Genomic DNA, 21,982 nt, shown 5'->3' on the forward strand with positions numbered 1-21,982 from the left:
GCTTCGTCGTCATCATGGTCCTCGTAGTCACTCAACTCCACCTCAGTGCCCTTCTTCACCGCAAGGTTGTGTAACATTGCAGAGACAGCTATGATTTTGCAACAGGTGATGGGGGTGTACTGCCTTGCACCTCCACTCTTGTGCAGGCATCTAAACCTGCTTTTCCAGATGCCGAATGTCCTTTCCACAACATTCCTGGTGCTTTTGTGGGCACGGTTATACCTCCTTTGGCTGGGTGTAGAGGGGTTGAGGTAGGGGGTGAGAATGAATGAGCGGAGGGCATATGCACTGTCGCCTAGAAGGAAAAGGGGTAAAATTACTTACATGCATACATGTATTTCACTTTGCTGTTTTTGGTTATGGGGGGCTGATGATGTGTCTCACCTAGGAGGTATCCTTCTCCAAATTCCCCAGCCATCAGCCGTGCATAGATGCCGCTCTGTTGGAAAATGTAGGAGTCGTGGGTACTACCCGGAAATTTTGCTACCAGGTCTGTGATGGTGCTTTTCGCATTGCAGATCACCTGTACGTTGATGGTGTGAGTGGACTTCCGATTGCGGTAGATGTATTCTGTGTCAGATGGTGGGCAAATCGGAATGTGTGTGCCGTCTATGCAGCCAATGATGTGGGGGAATCTTGCCATCTGGTAGAAGTCTGCTTTGGTCTGTACCAGTTCTGCCTGGGTTGCAGGGAAGGAAATGTAGTGGGCCATCCTCTGGATCATGGCATCAAGGAACTTGTGGAAGAACCTTGACAGGCTGCTCTGGGTCACCCCTCCTGCCACAGCGACTACACTTTGATAGCTGCCAGACGCCAGCAGGTGTAGGCAGCATAGCACCTGCACCTGCACAGGGATTGCGTGTGCCCTCGGGGTGGGGTGCTGCAACAGGGGTTGGAGGTCCCTAATGAGGTCTGTGATGGTCTCTGAGTCCAGCCTGTACCGCTGTAGGATCTCTGCATCTGTCAGCATGACCAGGGTGATACGCTGTCTGTATACCTGCTCCTCTCTTTGCCATTCCCTCTCTCCTTGCTGCTGTAGCCGTAGCCGCCTCGCTATGACATAAAAAGCTGGCATCCTGCAAGTTGCAATGCATTTTGGGGCTGTTTTTATGGGTTGGAGTTGGTTACCACCTGATCGTAATCCATGGTAATTACCGAGTGGATTCTACCGATTTTGAGCCAAAATCAGTGTTTCTGTGCCTCCCTACATCTCCCCTTCTGTCCGAAGCGGGGATTTTCCCGATCGGTGATTCTACCGAATTGGTAGGTTCTCCGATTTGGCTTCTGTCCGATTCGGTGTCTCTACCGAATCGGTACATGGACCGATTCGGCTTATGTCCGAATCGGTGTCTCTACCGATTCGGTACATGGACCGATTCGGCTTATGTCCGAATCGGTGTCACTACCGATTCGGTACATGCACCGAATCGGCTTATGTTCGATTCGGTGTCACTACCGATTCGGTACATGCACCGATTCGGTGTTTGCATCCGATTCGGTGTGTTACCGATTCGTACAGTATCCGATTTTCGGTATGTACGTATCGGATTCTTTTACATTCGGTAATCATTCCGATTGGGTTTTGGGTCCGATTTGTACTTTTTTTTTAGCCCTACATCTCGATGCCAGTGTACCGATCGGTAAGGGCCCTAAATCGGTATTTTCGGCCGTTACCGATCGGTAACGGCCTACCTACATCGGGCCCTAAATGTCTGTAATCTAAAACTAGATGATATGTATTGTCAGGTTTCATGACAGGAAACAAAGGATTGGTCATTTGAGAGGTGCAAATTTCAATCAAATTGATCTATGATCTCCCTGACCTGTTTTTTAGCTTCTTGCTTTATTGGATACTGCCTCTGTGCAGTTGGAGTATTTTTTAAAGGGATTATGTGGTGGGTTGAATCCTCATCCCATGCAACATAGTTTTTTTATAATGCCGGTGCTTGGGCTACCATCCACTCCCGCACATATGTATGGTGCAAGTGCCTGGGAATGAGAAGGCTGGTAAATTAGGGCAATCCATGACGAATGCTGCCGGACGATCTTGTTCAGCTAACAAAATGTCATAGCCAAATGTAATGTTCTACCAAAAGAGACCTCTCACTTTCCTATTTTAGTCTGCCTCCATTTGGAGCGTTATGTCATATACTTTATGTGGGACACTTCTTCTAGTATCAGGTGCTTTCACCTTGATATAATCATTGAAGTCCGCTGTCACCAGAAATTCCATCAGGTTCTGGCGAGCTATTGTTACTTCTGTCGCACTGTCTAGCATCGTTAGAGCCTATTCCCCATTCAGTAGTCGAGTCCTCAGAATTCTGAGCATGTCTGATCGTTAGACCAACGACTTTCTTCTTTTTTAACTGTGTTTTTGTTTTGGCTTTTCTTCTTTTTTGGAAGTATAATCTTGAGCATGCTGTTTCTCTCTGGACTTTGTATGCTCTTCTTGTCTTTCTGACCGTCCTCTCTGAGTTTTTCAATGAATGAATGAATGAATGAAATATGACTTGTATTGCGCTACTTAGCCCAAAGGGCATCAAGGCGCCTAACCCAAAGAGAATCCACATAGCAAGCTTATTGATAGGCCTTAATGAAGCACCACAATTTTAGTGTTTTTCTGAAGAGAGACAACGAGGGTTGTAACTTTATGTCGGAGGGGATAGTATTCCACAAACGGGGGGCCACGGTGGCAAAGGCCCTGCCGCCCCATCTGACTTTCTTACTACGCGGGATGCACAGCAAATTCATGTTGGAGGAACGAAGGCTCCTGCTAGGGGAGTAGGGAATTAGCAGAGAGCCTAAGGCATCTGAAGGTCCAGCCAGAAGCGCTCGAAAAACCAGACATAGGATTTTAAACACAATTCTTTGCTGGATCGGGAGCCAATGGAGCTTCTTCCTGGCTAGAGTCGCCGAGAAAGACTTGGGGGCGTCCAACACAAATCTCGCCGCAGCGTTCTTTACGCTCTGAAGGCGTTGAATATCGCCCTTATTGATGTCTGCATACAGGGCGTTGCAGTAATCTAATCGGGAAGACACCAACGCAACTATAGTCTGCTTACGTGCCTGAGGTTTAGCAGGGGAGAGGAACTCTCCAAGCTTCACCCTCTGCTCCCTGAGTTCTAAGAAGGAAGATAACAAACTCAGCGCTGAACCCTGCAACCCTACCTCCCTCAGACGAGTTGTTAAAGTCGAGGGAGACAGGGTGTCAAATGCTCCCGTCAGATCTAAAAGGACCAGCAAGGTGGACTGTCCTTGATCAACCTTAGTTCGGATATTATTCATCACCACAGTTAAAGCTGATTCCGTACTATGTGATTTCCTGAACCCATGTTGGGACTGGTCCAGGTAACCAGAGGAATCAACAAAAGTGGTGAGATGCGAATTAAGGTGAGATTCCAGCATCTTAGCAGGGGCCGGGAGCAGAGAGATAGGCCTAAAGGTTTTAAGATTTTCTGGGTCCAGAGTAGACTTTTTAAGAAGGGGCTTGACAATCGCATTTTTCCAGACTGCCGTAAAGGAACCCTGAACGATAGCGCCATTCATCACCTCCAGTAACGGTGGTAACAAGGTATCTTTACAGTCCCTCAGAGTCTTTAAAGGGCAGGGGTCCAGAGGAGAGCCCGACTTCGTTTTGTTCAGCAGGGAGTCAAGGTCTTCTAAAGTAAGGAGGGGAAAAACTGTAAGTGTCTTATACGATTCTCTAGACCATGACTCTATACTATCTTGGATAAGGCTAGAATTATCGTCAAGAGTCTTTCTCTGTTCTTCCAGCATAGTATAAATATCCACAATTTTAAAGTGGAAGAAGTCAGAGATCCTGTTGCAGAGAACTTACGAACCTATGACTGGGTCAGGTTCCTGTAAGGAGCACAGAGAATCAACAATCTTAAAAAGCTCCCTAGGTGAGGAAAGGGACATGGTACGTTTTGAGAAAAACTCCTGTTTTTCCTTGATGATCGTGGCCTTGTACTCTCCCAGTAACCGTTTGTGACAATCTCTATCAGTCGGCTTCCAGGATTTCCGCCATTTCCTCTCCTGCCTCCTACACTTCTGCCTCAAGAGTCTCAAGGACTCTGTGAACCATGGGGCAGAGGGTTTAGCCCTTGCTGAGTAGCGAAGGGAAGCAGGGGCCAAAACATCAACAGCTCTCGCGAGGGAAGTGGCGAGCTCCTGTGCAGCAGCACCAGCATCTCTAGAAGCCAGATTGGTCACGGATCCTATTAGGGGGGCAGGTGCCTCATTAGTAATATTCCTAAGGCATCTCTTAGGGATTCTGTTGGCAGAAACCTGGGAAGTCCAGGGTCCTAGAGAGAGAATCAGCTCTAAGGGCACGGCCAAGTGATCAGACCAAACCAATGGAACGGGAGGACCAGAAAAATGCTTGGGGTCGTTGGAAAACACCCCGTCCAGGATGTGCCCTGCCAAATGGGTAGGGCTGGTCACCAGCTGAAGAAGACCACATGCCGTAAGAGGGCCCGTCAAGGAGAGAGTATCTTTAGAGCTCAGGTCATCAAGATGGAAGTTTAGATCCCCCAGAATAGTAAAGTGAGGTTTGCCAAAGAAAGGTTCCATAATTCTGAACAAATCATGACAAAAGTTGGATCTAGGCCCCGGGGTCTATAAATGAGAAGACCCGTGAAAGATGTCGAAGGGGAGGAAGAAATGCAGAAATGTATGGCCTGAAAGGAGTCAGAGGGCTCAGAGAGGATTTTTATCCTACATACAAGAGAGGATTTATAGAGAATCGCCAGTCCCCCCCTCTGCGTTTGACTCTGTCAAATTTATGTAGCGCATACCCTTCCAGGACGGCATTCAGAAGATCAGGACCCGATGAATCCGAAGCCCAGGTTTCCGTTATGAAAACCCAGGCAGGATTCCTAGCCGAGACAAAATCATGAAAAGCGATATTATTTTTAATGAGTGAGCGAGCATTAATTTAAAAAAACTTTCCGAAAGGAGGGGGACCCCGTCAATGGGGGGAACTTGTACACTTCCAGAAGCATAGATAGGAAGGGAGTCGCTGTAACAGGTAGGGCAGAAGAAAGAGCTTACCAGGTTCTCAGGAGTGGATTGATGATGACAGGGTAAGGGGGAGGGTTTCAAGGCAGTCAGATCAGCATGGGAATAAGAACAGACTACATGCCCGACTACCGAAGAAATATCATCCACTCTGCAAGAGTCATCCAACAGCGCGTCCTCAACGCGGACGGGCGCAGACGGGCAGAACTCTGGCATAACTCCGGCAGAAATCCGGCGATTCCGCTGCGCGAAACCGCTGCGATGAATCCTGAAAGGAACGAGAGGAACATGTATCAGTATCCTGATACCTGTCAGGTTTCCTAATATAACCCCTATTACTGAGGTTATATCTCTTTTTGGAGGGCTCCTGTGGAGGAGATCTGCCTCAGGATTGAGATCTGTTTCCTTTAAAGTTTTTTTATTTTTTTATTATCCCACTTCTTTTTAGTAGATGTAGGTGTCTGCTTAGAAGTGTCCTTTTCGGGACTGCCCCTCTGTTGTGGTTTTAAAGCTTTCCCACCCAAACTGTCTCTGCCTAATTCTGCATATGCAGTTTCAATTATTTTGGGTAGTTCGTGTTGTTGATCTATAGGATTGAACTCCCTTAGGCGCTTGCGGATTGCCACTGAAGCTGCTTCCCCCTTAATATTAGCTAGTATTATGGCTCATACCTGGTCATAGTTACCTAGTAACTTCATCCCTAAGTTAAGAGCAGGTTCTGCTCCGTACTCATTTTGTATTTGTCCTAATACATCTGGTACCAGCGCTAACAAAGGAATACCATGAGTTCTGGTATAAATTCCAGCAAACACTGTACCTACCCCAAGTGGTACATTCTTCTACTTGTGGTGTTATCCCCATGGGCAAAAAGATTGTTAGCATTCTGCGTTTTTCATATGGAGTAGTATTTGGAAATACTGCCTCGAGCTGAGTTATTTTCTGAGCTACCCAGAATGGCTTTTGTTCACGTTTTGTAGGCATTTTGCCCATTACCACGTGTAACGTTTGAGGCGTGATTTTAGTTGCTGTACCCTGTGATTGAGTTCCATTTGTTGCAACTGTTGTTGGCTGGACTGTGAAAGTTCTCATGACCAATTGCGTCAAGTTTCTCTTGTATGAGTAAGTCTGCCTGTGGCATTGTGTCAATGTCACGATGTGGTGTGTGGGCTGCCAATATCAGCCATGTTGCCCCTTCTCAGCCAAGCGGGCCTAATCTTACTCTTCTTCTTATGTGGGGTAGGGCACCTTTAAACCAGTATATATGTTCCTGGTATGTACGTGGAATCTCTATGTCCTCGAATGGACCATATTCCACTGGTACATCTCCCTCTGTGTAAGAGTGAAATGTCTGTGTTCTCGCATTTGCTGCTGGGAATGTAACCCATGAATGAAATACCTCTGTTTTGTTAGATTTGTGTGCCTCAGTCATGAAAGCTACTAAGCCTAGCTCATAAAACATTTTCTAACAGTTTCATGGTGACTGTATGTCTGAATTTTAGTGCAATTTGTATTGCATCAGCATCTTCCTCATCTCCCGAGAGGGGCAGTGCTTGTTGCAGTGGGTCTAAGACCTGGTTCGTCATTGTTTTTAGAATACTAAATAGTTTTCCAAGGCAACCAAGATCAGGTTTTATGCACAATTTTAGGAACACTGTGTCCATCAAGCTTGATTAACCAACAGCTAATAAATAAGATTTTTCGCCTACTCAGCTCTGGCAGAGTTTTTGCCCACCCACTCCAGGCGTCTCTGATGTTTTGTGAGTAGGGGTCTCTGAGAATAGCATGACTGAACTACTCAGATTCTACTATTAATTAAGTACCCAACCAATGTTGGCGGTGCCATGTCGTGTAGTTCCTTTATTACCTATACAGGATCTGCGCGTTTAGGATTACATAAACTGTGGGTTTGGTGGCAAACTGGTTCCGAGCACCCCCACCGGATACATTAGCCTATTTGCGTTAGCTAGCTCACAGTGCCACTAGAATCTCCTCTTATCGGGAAGAGAATAGTTTCTGGCAACCTCAGAACATGACAACCCTGATCCCCCAGGATCGTGGATACAATGTACTACTTTTCGTTCAGTCACTCGTGCTCACTTAGTTTGTCTCAAAGGTACACAGAATAAACAGTCTGGGCGTTTCAATAAGTATTTATTGAACAGTTGTTATTCTAGTGTAGAATATATGAGCTGTACCAACCATTAGACAGTAGCATAGATATATGGTTAGAAATACTACAAAAGTAAAGTGATGGTACAGTTCTACCATTTTGCAATAATCATGAATATATACAAACACATAGAATACATGATAATAGGTGCGTACTTCTACGATGTCTCCCTAACTAGATGTACCTAAATGTACCTAGCATCTGTGTAGGTGTTATGCCAAGAATACCTCTAGGATCTAGTCCACCCCATTACGTGAGAATGTGGGACCCCGTCCTGGTCTCGAGTTGGACACCCCGCGAGGGATGTTAGACCACTGCAAGCTGGAGCGTCTGTATGCAGGAACCTCAGCATCTCTGGTCAGTGTGTCAGCCGGGAAGTCACTGTCTTCTCTGTCTCTCCAAGCAAGACATGATGTATATATACCCACAGGTCTCTCCAGGGCTCCTACCTTGCTGTGTTACTGTGTCGGCCTAAAGGATTACGTTAGGCTTGAACTTTAACATACATATTATACAGGAAATGCTGTTCTGCTGTGAGTCCTGCTGTGCTTTTAAGAAGCCTCATGCATAATGTATGAGTATCGACTCAGGGAAAAACCTGCGTTCTGAATGCAGTGTTGTATCTAAGTAAAAGGTCAGTGCCTAAGAACCGCTATGTGTTGGAAAGTGGGTTATTGGTAGGGGCAAATGTAGGTCTGCCACTCGCAATAAGGCCACTAGCACATGATAGGACTCAGCATAGGTCTTAGAAAATTATTCCTTTGCTCAACCTTTGGTAACATGGCTGCGAGCAGACAGGCTTAACTTCAAAGACAGGTATGTAAAGCATTTAAAAATACCATTTTAGTAAATAATTAAGACACAACACAAAATAAAAATCTAACACCAATTTATAACAATAGGTACTATTGTTATCTTTTAAATGACACCAAAACAAAAATAATCCACTGTAGGGAACCAGCGATATGAATTTTTAAAGATTAGTCACTTTCTAGTGCTTAGAAACCAACAGTGCCCTTTAAGTCATTTTGTTTTCTCTGTCAGGGACACACCTTTATAAATTGTTCTGAAGAATTTTCTCACCACTGTAGTGGACCGCCTTCTTCAGCAAGCGGGCTCCAGTTAAAACACCTCCCTGGCGTTCTGCTTGCGGGTCTCAAAGTCTCCAACACACAATCCAAGGTTCTGGAATCTCCAAGAGGGTCCTTGAAAGTGTGAAACTTCAATTCTACAATCCACTTGAACAAAACCCTCACAAATCCACTGGTACTACAGGCTTTGAATTCTTTGTGGGGCTGTCCAGGTGAGCTCTGTTAACCTGTAGCTTGCAGAGAGTTCAACTCTTGAGTCCTTTGGCAGCAAGGTAATCCACAGGGCTGTAGTTTCAGATGGTGCAGTCTTCATAGGTCAGGCCTTAGAGTTCCTTGCACAGCAACACTTTCCAGCAGGGCACTTCTTGCTTCATTCAGTTTCAAGCAGCAGATCTGGAGGGCTCTGCCCCTCTCAGATACTTATTCAAAATTATCTGGGTCAAGCACCAGGTCACTGCTGACCAATGAGAGCAGGGCAATGTCGTGTATTTCTATAGGTTCTGATTCGATCCCCCTATTCCTGACCCTATTCTGGTTAAACTTACTAGCTAGTTAACTAACAGTCAGCCCATGAGGCAAGAAAACCCCCATGATGCAGATACCGTTATCTGACGCAGTCACACTACGGCACAGGAACGTGTTATCTGATTAGGTCATAACGCTTGAGATCTAATTAGACAAGCGATATTCCTCCAGCCCCTGATAAGGCATACGACGTTCTCATAACAAATCAAACCTATGACAACCTGGATAATCCGTGCGGCCATTGTTTTGATTTCACAGAGAACTTTAGTAAAGAATGTGCTAACGAGCAAGTCGTATGACATCTTTATTGACGTACCTATGTCCATCCTTACGTCAATCCCGGCACCTTTAAGGTATAAATATTGCCGACCTTGCCCTATGCAAACACACGCGTGGTGACAAGACGGAGCAGCCATACTTGCCGAAGCCGAGAGCCGAAGCAGACCCCGCAGGCAGCAGCCCCGCCTTCCTGACGTGCTGAGAGACGCGCTGCTATCTCAAGCCGAGAGACCCAGCACCGGCGCTTCTGGGCAGCCCTCGCAGGCAGCCTGGAATATCGAGAGCAGAGAAAGAGATACCATTCCTCATTCATCCTAAATTCCAGGTACAGAACTGAATAACCCCTCCTAGAGAATTCTTTAGTTATTCACTTGGCAAAAACAAACTTAAACTAAACTGTAACTTTCTATTCCCGCCCACGCATTAGACTTAGGTCAGGTACACGGGGTAGGCGTATTTAGAAACACCAGTTGAGTACGTTTAGTCAAATGTATATGTGTATGTAAATATATTTTAATCATTTTAAACATCATATGGCTCAGAAACCATATCAATGTTTTTACAGTATTATTTTATACTATTGCTTCTAATGTATGCACTTTACTTAACTATAAGTATTGCAATAATATCGATCCATTTCTCTTGTACAAGAAAAGAGACTGATCAATAAATAACATCTTTTATTGAACACGCCCGTCTCTTCCTTTTCTCTACATTCTGATGAGACTAAGAATGCACGTACTGACTGAGTAAAATAATTGCCTTGTGCTCACACGACTCTCGAGATTGACTCTTGATTAGGGGAGAGCAAAGTTGTCATGTTCTATGGTTGTCAGAAACTAAATCCCTTCTTGTCTAATCAGGGGAGTTCATCCTTCCTTGAACATTCGAGAAAGTTTCTAGCGAACTCTGAGCTTAGCTGGCAAACCCAAAAATTAAGTCTAGTATCGACAGTAGTAGACCTAGTTAACGTCTGGCCTAGGCCTTTACTGCTGTAGGTACTATTCCAATGCGCAGAGCCTATTGGGAAAATAGGAGCTACACTACATGGCGCCCAACGTGTTTGGAAAGGGTGATAAAACTAACGTAAGACATTTAGAGTAACTCAGTCGTGCTTTCTCACTCAGACCCCTTTTCCCAAATACTCCAAAGACGTCTGGAGTGGGTGAAAGGTTATAATATCCTCCAAAACCTCGCAGGAGGGAACTCCTATGGATGGTTCTTGGTCTAGTCAACGTTGAAGGATAAAACAGTTCCAGAATATTGTGCATCTAATCTCTGTTTCCATAAAGAAACCTGATCTGCAAACAAAAATAATACCATCCTGTCAGTAAAATGGGAGACAGTGATGGAGAAAGAGAGGCAATTAGATTAGCTACTGAAATAGCAGATACTGATGCTACCATGCAAGCAGCAGACGCGGATATAATACTTATTCCGGTCATTAAAAGGAGATCTATAACCTTAAAACTTATAGAAAATGGACTGACACCTAGAGGTGGCACAGTCATATTCGTAATTGAGGCACACGAATATCGGCAGACAGAGGTATACTATACATGGATCTATTTTCCAGCAGCAAATGCTGTAACAAAGTACTTCCACTATTACAAAGTAGAGGAACCTCCTGAAACGTACACTCCTTTCGAGGAGGTGGAAGTACCACTCAAATTCCAAGAGCATTTGCTCTTATTTGATGGCGCCCTAATACATAACAATCACATTACAGGGCTCGGTCCTTTAGGAAGACCAGGAGCAACGTGGCCGGTCCTAGCCGGATACACACCACATCCAGACATCGAAAGAATGCCTGCAGCAGAGCTGTTAATACAGCTAAAACAACTACTAAAAATTCACAGACAATTAGTTCAGTATGTAATGCGGACTTCAACAATTCAGCCAGCGATTAAACTTCCACAGCTGACCCCTCACCAGGGGAACACAAATAAAATTACACCACAGAACATCCAATCCTGCCTAGGTAAAGTTCCAGCTAAACGGGAACAAATACCATTCTGGTTGGCACAGAAAATTACCCAAATAGAGGCGGTGTTTCCTGACACCACCCCGCTGGAAAAACACAGGATTCTGACTATATGTCTCCCAATGGGAATCGCACCACACATTGAGGACTGTGACACTTGGGGTACAGTCTTTGCTTCCATCTATACAAAAACGCACGGTGTTCCATCCATTTCGGTAATACCAGATGTGCTAAAACAAATTCAAGATGAATACGGTCCAGAACCTGCTTTAACTCTTGGTATGAAATTACTGAAAGACTTCAAGCAGGTCTCGGCTATATTATTAGCCAACATAAAAGGTGAAGCAGCAAACGTGGCGATCCGCCAGAGGTTAAAAGAGACAGATATAGCAGACCAACCAGCTGAAATTGCCAGAATCATAGAAAAATCCTATGAAGAACTAGGCAGAGATAGTCTAGGTGGAATACCAGTAAAACCGCAACTGACTACAAGTCCAGAAAAAATATTTTTTAATAATAATTCACCAAAAAAGAACTGGGATGGAAATAAACAATCCAATCCTAAAGAAAAGAAATTCCAGTCCAGAGGAAGGTCTCCTAGGCGAAGAGAGAAATCTCCAAACCCGAGACAAAGGTCACCTCAGAGTGAACCCTCTGGGAATAGATATAACCTTAGAAATAGGGATAATATTAAAAAACCTGATAGATATCAAGACATTGATACACGTCCCTCTCAATCTTTTCAGAATTCCTCGCAGAAATCGGAAAGAAGAGGACGATCAGAAGAGCACGCCAAGTCCAAAGACAAGGAACCTGCTCAACTGAAAAAGAAATCACAATTTCCAAAAAAGAAGGTAGCCAGTATCAAGGTAGTTAACAATGCCGAGAATACTGAGGACACAACTGAAAAACGGAGAATGGGCTCAGACAATGCTAGACAGCGCAGCAGAGGTGAGCATAGCTCGCAAAGTCCTTATGGATCATCTGGAGACAGTGGACACGAATGAATACCTTCAAGTGGAAACTGCAGATACCAGAGTTAGCAAGCCCCACAAAATATACGAGATAACATTACGTATAGAGGGAGATAAGACTAGGAAAATTAGGGGACTATTTTGGGATAACCTCTCCAAAGGCTATGACATCCTTCTAGCTGAAAAAGACTGGCCACCAGAGTTTGTCAGGGAGTGCCCTCATGGCGAAGAAGTAATTATGCCTGCCTTCTCGAATCAAATACCGATTCATAAAAAATATACACTTGCTAGAAAGTGGGCAGTGGCCTTAGCACCTGCTTTATATAAAAATCATGTAGGATGGGATGAGGATTCTCCTCCTCACAAAATCCAGTTAAAATCACAACCTACTGCACAAAGGCAGTACCCAATTAAGCAAGAAGCTAAAAAACAAGTAAATGAAATACTAGATCAGCTAGAATACCAAGGGGTGATTGAAACTTGCACCTCACAAATGAACAATCCTTTATTTCCGGTCTCCAAACCAGACAATTCGTACCGTCTAGTTTTGGATTACCGACACCTTAACACATGTTGCAAAACTTTTGCAGTGCAAAACTCACACAGTGCTGCACTAATGAATAACATAGTGCGCAAAAAATACAAAACAACCTTGGACATCTCCAACGGATTCTTTTGTCAAAACATAGCACCAGAGAGCAGATATTTAACTGCATTTTCAGTAAATGGCACTCAAAAACAATTCTGTCGGTTAGCCCAGGGGTACAAGAACAGCCCGGGGGTATTCTCAGCGAGAGTAACAGAATTACTACAACTATATGATGATGAAGCATTATCCTATGTCGATGACATTTACTTAACAGATGATGACTTGGAAACTCACTTGAAAAGAGTGAACACCATAATACTTGGTTTCGCTGCAGAGGGTTACAAATTCAACTTCAAAAAGTCCAGAATTGCCCATCTGACGGTCCTATTCTTAGGATATGAGTTATCAAGTGAAGGCAAAAGCCTGGCAGACAATTTCCTAGAGAAATGTGCCGTAATCCAAGCTCCTAAAACACTAAAAAACCTACAGTCAATTCTAGGCTTCCTAAATTTCGGAAGAACATATATTGCAAATTACGCAGAAAGGGTCAAACCCCTTTATGATCTAATTAAACCAGACTTTAAAAGATCCAGTTGGACTCAAGCACACACAGAAATTTTGAGATCCTTACAAACAGACATGCTAATTAAAACAAAATTAGAAACCCGTGATAATACACGCAACCTTGTGATCCGAGTCATCCCAGGGAGATGCGGATTCACATACCTAACCTCTAATGAGGGAGATAAGGTACCAATTGCATTCAAATCACATTTGTACACAAAAGCTGAACAGAGATTCAACAACAAAGGAAAAATTGTTCAAGCAGTTCAAACCGCAATAGCTAGAGAAAAAGACATAGCTGACGGTAGACATATCACAGTCAGAACAGCAGAATCAGCCTTTGAGGCATTAACAACACCGTGTAATTTACCAACAACAACATTGGATCCAGAATGGTTACAATGGGTAAATTCAATCACAACGGACAAAGTATATTACTTCTTTGATCCAGAACTAGAAGAATTAAAAAATCTAAAATATGAAAAAACGTATCCTCTGCCAATCGACATTCTGCCTCTACGACATTACGCCTGTGTAATCTATACAGACGGACATGCTCAACCCTCCGTTTGGGGAGAACATGCATACAATCCCACATGTGAGATTACAAAAGAAGTATGGCACGGAGGTAAACTAAGACCTCTATTAACAAAATCACACTCAGTAGAAACTAATTCAGAACTACAAACTGAAATATTAGCTTTGAAAATGGCGCTAGATAATGCGGATCGCGAATTCCCGACACTTATAGTGTCAGATTCATATTACTGCGTCAAAACATATAACAAGGATTTGCAGACCTGGATTCAGAACGATTACAAAGATGACACGGATGCACCAATAAAGCAGAGACTGCTCTGGGAACAGGTAGCTCTTTTGAAAAAAGAACTACCAAAGACTCACGTGACACACTCACTGAGTCATCAGCGTGATGGCGTTCACGTTGTAGGGAATTCATTGGCTGAAACAGCCGCAGCGGCAGCCAGTAAACCGGCTCCCGTAGATCGAAAAAAGCGTACATTAAAATACATTGACGGCGAAACATTGCTGGCAGTAAAAACGTCATCAAAAGGCGACTGCTCGGCGTTACCGATCAACTATCCACTCAATTACACATACATCATAGATGCAAACTCCATTCCTTTTGCTCGAATCCCTGGAGTGGGGGATAGAGTGATTCCAAACATGGACAGGAGAAACTTGTTAATCGCAGACGCACACATGGGCGAGGGTCTCAGACACCTTAAATTAAAAGATTCTCTGGAAGAATTACAATCACGGTACTGGTGGCCAGGCATGAGCCTGCACTACACCATGTTTGTAAAAAACTGCCCAAACTGCAACAGAGATCGCAGTGGGGAGAGAAGCAGTTTAATACCTCGTCGTATCAAGGCAGATAACATCACCACTAAAAAGAATGGCTTGCGATTAACATATACAGGCTAGTTCCCACTTATAATGTAGATCCACAGCACTCGGCTGACGTCCGGACTGTTATACAAGATTTGCGAGTCTAAATGGCATATACGCTAAGAGCATGCTACGTTCGACCATTTTTTTTCTTTTTCTCAGGCAATCCAGCCTGGGGGGGGAAAGAATGGCCAAATGAGCACAGCCCAGCGGGAATCTTCTCACTTCCTTCCTGAGGGTATGGGATGGTGTAAAGAAAAAACCAAGACAGAAAGCAATCTATAATAGAAAGGATATTAGGTTCGGGAGCTGGGTGGGTCAAACATCTAATAAGTGTCCAACGTAGTCTAAATAACTTGCCAAGAAATTCTCTGAAGGGATTCAGTCCGTACGAATTATTATTCGGAACTAGGATGTTGATCTCTGACCTTGATAGTCAGACTTCAGTGGTAACAGAAAAAAGCTTTGATGTCAAAGACTGTTTGGCTATTTTGCAGGACTTAAACAAAACAAGAAAAGACCTGAGCAACATACAGTTGAAAGAACAGCCAACGACCACTGAAGAATCACCACCTGTCCCAGCAAGACCTGTCTGGATTCCAAAAATCGGGGATCTAGTCAGGGAGAAGATCGCGGTAAAGAAGGAATTTGGGCCTTCTTACAGAAAAGCAGTTCCTGTCTTGTCTGTCAACGGGACAAGATCAGTTGTACTACCGCCACTTGCTGGAAAAAAGGAGAACCGAGTTGTATCCATCGACCTGGTAAAACCACAACATGTGGCCGATAACCAACAGTAGGCCAAGTGGACTCCCAATAAGTAGCAGAACACCAAGGTTTGCTACCAGTACAGAGGTCCTATCAAAGAGGCTCATCACATTCGAAACGCCTACAGAAGAACAACAAGGACTATGCAACAATGCAATAGAACTTAGACCTCTGAAAACCCAAATAAAGACATTTAGCAGAGACACACCAATCTATACAGAAGTACCAAGTGAAAATGCAAGAAACAGAAATCCTGAACCAATTGGAACAATTGACAGAACTGCATCCGGTTACTTCATCAACTTCGATGATTCCTCTGAAGGCTTCAGCGAACAAAAGACACAGCCATCATCAAAATCCTTTAAAGACAAAGCTAAGGAACTTTTGAAACAACTGAAAGAAACATATCTGGTTTCTCCATGGATTGAATTTTGGGTGGGTTTTGGTGCATTTATCCTCATACTTTGGCTCATCATGGTATTTACTTTGGGACGCTTCATTGAGGGAAAATATGCTAAAATGGACACAGCAAGTCAGAACATCAACTTGGTCCTCAAACCACACACATCTTCACACGTCGAGAAACGAGAACTTTCTTCAGAACTTTCTTCAGCCAATTTCACAGCAATTCCAATACCTGGTGGGGTAGCCTGGGACAACACTGACTATGAAATTCACGGTCCGGTCGAGATCCTGAAATATCCACACCAAATTAAGATCTCTTTGAGTGACTTTGCGAAACCGAACTCATTTGCTGATGATTGGGACTTTGAAAGTATAAACAATATGATGTCTGACTTAGTAATGTCTGCTAAATTTACAAAACATGATTATTTGCAAGGTTCTACAAATTATGATAGTATGTATTGCTATAACCACTATGGTAACCATTTCTTGCATAAATCTGCACAACCTAGAAATGTTTTAAATTTTAATCAATGGGAACATTGTGCTACACCTCCAAAAGGGAGCTCTAGAACCGTGTATGGCAAATATTCATATTTTTCAGGTTTTAACATAACTAATGCTGAAACATTTTATTATAAATTGTCAAACAAGACAGGGATGAAAACCATGATAACCAACACAAAATTGATTTATTCTGATTCATTCTTTGAAAAAATGAATACTTTTGGATTCGATTATTGGGACAAAAATGTTGATTTGAAAAGTGTTTGGGGCACAAAAGAATGGCAAGTACAGGGTTTAGAAGCTTTGTTTAGAGCCTGCATGATCCCAGAACAAATGATATTTTTAAATGACACCGTTCAACAAACCACCTGTCTTGGCTTAGCCAAAATCAAAGATTTAAATAACCTGTCTATTCCAAAGCCAACAATGTTTAGCAATAACTCTGAAACAGATGAAGAAATAGACATAAACCATATACTTAACCAAAACAGAACACATCCTGATTGGAAACAATGGTTGATCTGGCCCACAGATACAAATAACTGTCAAGATAGATTCCTGAATAAAACACAGGGTTTCAAAATGACCAGGCCAGACCCTAGATATCCTCAAAGACATCACCCAGGGATAATAACAACCTACAGTGTGGGCAAATTATGCCTCCAATGGCTACAGTCTTCCACACTGCCTGAAATTAAGCAACACCTAACTTTACTTACTGATGGTGCTGACTTGCGTGATTTCATACTGGGACCACGCAAACAGCGTCATAAGCGTTTCATAGCAGCCTCTGTATATGCAGCATACAATGAGGCCTGGAAGGTTACTCAAATTGAAACAGCAGAAAGAATACGGGAAATTGACCGTATTAATTTGGAAAAATCACTTTCTGTAGTGGACAATGGGTTAATGACTCTGTCCTCCAGAATTTTTTCATTGGACAGCATTGTGTCTTCAGCAATCGATATATTATCGCAAGACTTACTGTTATTACAACATGGTCAGTCACAATTGCGTTCTATTGTACAGCTTGGCTGGACGTTACAAAATCTGCGTTCAGGCTACGTGCCTTGGCGTTTAATCAACACAACGTCACTATTCCAAATCTTTAACCTTACTGATAGACAAATCGGTATGGCGCAGACGGGTGCTGATTATACAATCTTGAGCATTGAAAAACTAGAAAGATTACCAATGACAATGTCAGAACGACCTGTCAGTGAATGGATAATACACGGAATCATAAATATTCCAATCTCAACCTTCAGGTTTCAATACTGCCAAAAATATATACAGGCTGGCATGTACGAGAAATTGGGAAAGGGGTACCTTAAAACAACATGGAACCTGCCCTATTCACATGCATGTGTCAGTAACAAAGGACAGAAAGTGTTTCTTAGTGGCAACAATTGTGCTATGTCACTAAGCGGCACGCTTCTGTGTAACGGTATTAGTTTGCACGGAGCCTGTGAAGGGAATTCATACAACCTTTCATGTCACCAGCAAGGCGCACCTGCAACTGAAATAGAACCATTCTTTCAAAGACTCTATAATGGGAGTTACATTCTTATTGTAGACCGCAGATGCTGTAGTCTTATGCCCGGGACTCCTTATCTCGTCACTACGACGGCGAAGGTCAAGTGCTGTGGACGTTCTTTGTTTCCCAGCTCCTTTCCAGACAGGGAGGCAAGGGCATGGCCCGGTTTGAAAATTACTTCTATTCGAATAGACACTTTAAGCAGAATGAAAACAGTGCTTCTTCAGACGCCTACAAGGCTCACGTCATCTAAAGAAACGTATGATCTACAAGTCGCAAGGACGACTGCAGAGATACATACATTATTATCAACTAATTCCCCCGTACATTTCGCGGAAATCCTGAGCGAAATCTTAAATATTTCTGATACCACTGGGGTCTCAAAGGTATTTAAGACAGTATTTTCGATGGCATTAACACCATTCAAAGCCATACTGGGTATTTTTCCAGACTTCGTCCATTCGATTTTTGGCGGACTTCCCTTGATCCTGGGACTAATTGCAGGAATCCTATTCCTAGTCCTTATTTTTCGTTATGGCAACCCATGTCACAGATCAAACTCTCGCGACAATGGAAGATACGATCCTAGCCATTGGATACCGGGACCGGATATCAAAAATCCTGGGACTATCCCGGCTTAGAGACCTAAACATGACTTGGTTTCTATCATTTCGACCAATGTGGCAAAGGTGTGTTTTACCTGTACTAAGGTGTCTGCTATGCGGAGAAGAATGCGTGTTAGACACCTGTCTGACGCTACAATCGGATGCGCCGGTGGATGCAGATACACTGTTGGTTCCTACCAAGGTTCACGCACTGTGCTGCCCTCAAAGGCTGCCAATTCTGATGACGGCATTCCTGGAATCTTCACCACTGCGATTGAAGAGTAGTGAAGTTCAAGATGAAAGCAGCATCGAACAGGTACGGCCTTCTGTCAGCAATGCAAATCAGAATGTCAATGGAGACAATCATGCGCATGAATGCATGATTACCCCTATTTCCGACTTAGAGGAACTTTCCCATGAAGCTGTTGACAGTTTTTTCGAAAGCCTGAATGATATGATGTTCTCTCCGGAACAGAAATAGAGACTTTTGAGTAAACTCGCACACGGCGTTCCCTGAATTCGGCCTTCAACTTTAAAAATAAAAGTCACATGAACAATTACAATCCAGTTCACGGACAGCAACTTTTTTCAGCAAGCCCCTAAAATATTTTTCTATATATTTTTTCCCGGGACACTGATTTTCTGCTTAAAGTAAGAGACTATTCCTAGAGAACTAAGATTTCTATTTTTAGATAATTTATAGACTTTATAGACTTTAGCTGCCCGCTGGTATGTTCGCAATAGATTTTATGTGATGAAATGGTTTCGACTTTTTTTCTGTATAGCCATATTAAGAGCCATTTCATGTGCATTTCTCATATACCAACAATCGATAATGCATAACAATGCGTGTTCACTTTTGCATTTAATTCATAGCTTAAGTGCATACAATATATATGACTGCAATTTTTCAGTATATTTGAAAATTTCGAAATGCATTTATGTATTTTGGGGTGGTAAGGTATACACTATACTCTATAGTATGTTGTACTATGTTATACTATGCATAGATTAGTAGATATGACCATAGTTAGCGTGGAGTGGGTGTCGTGTATTTCTATAGGTTCTGATTCGATCCCCCTATTCCTGACCCTATTCTGGTTAAACTTACTAGCTAGTTAACTAACAGTCAGCCCATGAGGCAAGAAAACCCCCATGATGCAGATACCGTTATCTGACGCAGTCACACTACGGCACAGGAACGTGTTATCTGATTAGGTCATAACGCTTGAGATCTAATTAGACAAGCGATATTCCTCCAGCCCCTGATAAGGCATACGACGTTCTCATAACAAATCAAACCTATGACAACCTGGATAATCCGTGCGGCCATTGTTTTGATTTCACAGAGAACTTTAGTAAAGAATGTGCTAACGAGCAAGTCGTATGACATCTTTATTGACGTACCTATGTCCATCCTTACGTCAATCCCGGCACCTTTAAGGTATAAATATTGCCGACCTTGCCCTATGCAAACACACGCGTGGTGACAAGACGGAGCAGCCATACTTGCCGAAGCCGAGAGCCGAAGCAGACCCCGCAGGCAGCAGCCCCGCCTTCCTGACGCGCTGAGAGACGCGCTGCTATCTCAAGCCGAGAGACCCAGCACCGGCGCTTCTGGGCAGCCCTCGCAGGCAGCCTGGAATATCGAGAGCAGAGAAAGAGATACCATTCCTCATTCATCCTAAATTCCAGGTACAGAACTGAATAACCCCTCCTAGAGAATTCTTTAGTTATTCACTTGGCAAAAACAAACTTAAACTAAACTGTAACTTTCTATTCCCGCCCACGCATTAGACTTAGGTCAGGTACACGGGGTAGGCGTATTTAGAAACACCAGTTGAGTACGTTTAGTCAAATGTATATGTGTATGTAAATATATTTTAATCATTTTAAACATCATATGGCTCAGAAACCATATCAATGTTTTTACAGTATTATTTTATACTATTGCTTCTAATGTATGCACTTTACTTAACTATAAGTATTGCAATAATATCGATCCATTTCTCTTGTACGAGAAAAGAGACTGATCAATAAATAACATCTTTTATTGAACACGCCCGTCTCTTCCTTTTCTCTACATTCTGATGAGACTAAGAATGCACGTACTGACTGAGTAAAATAATTGCCTTGTGCTCACACGACTCTCGAGATTGACTCTTGATTAGGGGAGAGCAAAGTTGTCATGTTCTATGGTTGTCAGAAACTAAATCCCTTCTTGTCTAATCAGGGGAGTTCATCCTTCCTTGAACATTCGAGAAAGTTTCTAGCGAACTCTGAGCTTAGCTGGCAAACCCAAAAATTAAGTCTAGTATCGACAGTAGTAGACCTAGTTAACGTCTGGCCTAGGCCTTTACTGCTGTAGGTACTATTCCAATGCGCAGAGCCTATTGGGAAAATAGGAGCTACACTACAGCAACTCCTCATAGTTATGACCACATCCTGTAGAGTGTGGCATTAGTTTGTCCCCGAGTGCATCATTATTCCAAATCCATAATGGCTGATTTTCCAGCAAGGAGGTAAGAGCTGACTAAACACACCCCCTGGGATTGCTTATTTCCATGGACTCTCCCCCTACCATCTGCACATACCTTCCTTAAGCCTAGGCCTGACTCTGGGTCAAGACTGTCCGAGTGGACTGAAACCCAGGCCTCCCCTCTACCTTTGAAGAGCATAGTTTACAACGCCACCTCCTGGCCTGGCATTCCTATAAACCAGCCCACTGCCCTCCCAGCAGAGTGATTAACCGGAGGGGTTCCTTATCAAATCTTCAAAGCAGCCTGGCTAATCCACTTAACTCTGACCAATCAGGGCAGACCACTGGAAGGCTGAATTTGTACTTACAAACAAGAAAGTCTTATAACTTCTTGTATGTACACTTTAGGAGAAATTCAACAATATAATATTGTTGGATTTACTACTACCATTCTGGGAAGTCTTTGAATGGTCTGGCTAGTCCTCTCCTATCAATATTTATTAATCAATAACTTCCTACCATGTTAACCTATGGGCCATGGGGTTTGCAATGGGGGAAATGACTGGGGGCCGCTTTTGTAGCACCAGGGCTTATAAAACCATATTTTATAAGTATTTCCCTAATTTCTACAAGACCCCCGCCCCCTGTGCACCTAGGGGAGACTTCAGGGGTTCTGAATCTGCAGAAATCATGCAACTTATCCTTACCCAATTCTTCTAGCATCAAAGTCGAATTTGAGCAGCTCTTTAACACAATGTGGGAGTGAAATGTAAAATTTCACTTTACCCAGGCATATACAAACTCATTGTATAAAGGCGCTCCTTATAGATAACTGACCCCGAACCCCCCCCCCCCCGATGCCTAGGGGTGACCCTGGGGGTCCCTAATATGCAAAAACATGGTAGGTTTTTTATTTTTAAGGGCCCCTACCCCCAAAGTCGAGTTTGGGCACAATTTAAGGTTTAAAAGCTGTCCTGGCCACCAGGGATGCTTTTAAACTGACCTCAGGCTTCAGCCCTGCACACATGCTAAACTGCCATGCCCCAGGATACTGGAGACTTCTAGGTAGTTTCAAT

Source organism: Lissotriton helveticus, chromosome 7 (assembly GCF_964261635.1).
Source record: "Lissotriton helveticus chromosome 7, aLisHel1.1, whole genome shotgun sequence".
NCBI lineage: Eukaryota > Metazoa > Chordata > Amphibia > Caudata > Salamandridae > Lissotriton > Lissotriton helveticus.